A 2,245-nucleotide genomic window follows, 5' to 3' on the forward strand; every position below is an offset into this window, starting at 1 on the left:
CCATTCACACCAAGGGAAATGGTTACAACGCACAAATGTTAATTTTTATTAGCATCCCTTTGTGGTATCCCATTATCTGAAGTGAAGCGTGAACTTGATTTAGAAGGTCTTTGAGATGTGGTCCCCGCCAACTTTGCTGCAAATTTCCTTGATAGGGTAAATTCCCTCATCTTTCGGCTTTGTGTTTCATTGAGAATTCATTTCTTCCAGTTCTTTATATATGCCACGCTCGCCCTCACCGGGGGTGTTCCCACGATTTTTGCCTGCACACTCTTTCCTCCCTTTTCATTTGTCTCACCTCTCATTTTTCTTCCGATCTCCAGGAAGATGTTACTTACTTCAAGAAGGCTCGCTCACCCGCTGCCTTCCAAAGATGCCAAGTGCTTCTCTTTTCAGTCCCTGCTTATCGCTCTCCTCTTCAGTCTCTTCTTATCACTGCACCCATCACACTGCTTTGTGATTGCTGACCGAACTGTCTTTCCCACGAGATGGTAAATTGGGCAAAAGCGGGAGGGTGCCTGCTTCTTGTTACTGATTATCCCCATGAAATTGCAGTGCCTGGTATGCAGACTTCGTCTTTTTTGTTGAGTGGATAAATAAAACTTCCATCTATTAAGGGCTACTCTGTGTAATGCCTTGTTCTGAGCCTCTTAGGCTCATTAATTTATTTAATTCTCATTCACTCATGACGGAGGTCCATCACCATCCTTGTTTTATAGACGATGAAAATGAAGTAAATAACTCACCCAGGGCCCTGTAACAAATAAGAGGAGGGGAAAAAAATTCAGACCGGGTCCGGAGCCCACGTGTTTAACTAGGACACTGCACTGCCTTTCTGATCACAGGGCAGAAAATCGCAGAAGTCTGCTTGGTAAGGGAGACTATGGAAAGAGATTAAAGGTAGACACAAAACCAGCTTAATGTCAGAGGAAAAATCCCCAAAGGACTGGACCGACAGTAAAGTTACTCCTGGTTTCATCTCCTCAGGGTCTCAGTGTATGAGACTCCTGACTCACAACCCACCTCTAGCTTGATGTGCACCCACTGTTTATAGTTACTTGTCTATGCATATCTGTAATATTAAAATGACCATAATTTAATAAATTCCTATTTATTGCTAGGCTTCTTACCTGTGTCCCCTCTAATCTTTTGACAAAATAATAAGATTGAATTATCCAGTCTTGAGCATATTTCTATATCATTAAATTTTCTTCCATAAAATTATTTTTAGGGTGGCATATTATTTCATCTTATGACTGTATCATACTTATTTCCTACTATAGCTGATTTGGTTTTTTAATAGTAACTACAGAATAGTGAATCACCTGTGAAGCTTTAGAAAATACTAATGCATAGGTCCCAGCTCCAAAAGATTCTGATTTAATTCATTTGGGGTGCAGTCTAGGCACTGAGAATTTTAAACGTTCCTCTAGTGAATTTAATGCACAGCCAAGACTGAGAACCCTCACAGGTAGGGAAGCCATGAGCTGAATTCCTAGAATTAGGTGGCATTTGCAAGCGCTCTTTATTGAGTAGTAATGCAATCACGTTGAGTTGCTAAGTGAACAGTACAGCTGATCCACTTCAAAGTGTGGCATACATGCAGAAGTATTTTGTAACAAATAAAACTATTATAGGACTTGATTCACCAGGGTTTGTGCTCTAACTTTTCTATGTTAAGTCATACCCAGTATTCTAAATACTTAAAAAAGGAACTTATGGGCCCACAAACCCCACGAAAGGAATTTTTGAGCTAAACAACAACATAATAATCAAGCAATGGCTTCTTCAGCAAAAGCCTGAGTTGGTCAATGTGCCCACAGCATGGTGCATGGTAAGCACGTGGTTGATCCTTTTAAATGAATTCATGCATTTAGTTAAAATTTCATACAAATTGCTCTCTTTATAGCCTCGTTAACTTTTTTATTTTAAAGGAAGTAATTATTGTACCGTTTAGGGAAAATCATCTCTGAATACTCTGTAGTTTGAGGGAAATATTTGTTACATTTGCAATTTGTTACAATTTGCAAGTTTTTTTCTTTTTCCACCCCAAAGAGGCCTGTGTCCTTGAACATTAAATACAAATAATCCCTGTGCTGTTAATTATTGGCAAGTTGTCCATTTCAACCTAAGGAAATAAGGTAACAGATATACCAATAAAAGATTACTGGTTAACAGACATTGCTTGAGAAGGGTATAAAAGAATTTCAGCATGATTTCCAGTATTCTTTCCTGACCTTTGCCA

Source organism: Artibeus jamaicensis, unplaced genomic scaffold (genome assembly GCF_021234435.1).
Source record: "Artibeus jamaicensis isolate MK-2021 breed Jamaican fruit bat unplaced genomic scaffold, CSHL_Jam_final scaffold_1031, whole genome shotgun sequence".
Taxonomy (NCBI): domain Eukaryota; kingdom Metazoa; phylum Chordata; class Mammalia; order Chiroptera; family Phyllostomidae; genus Artibeus; species Artibeus jamaicensis.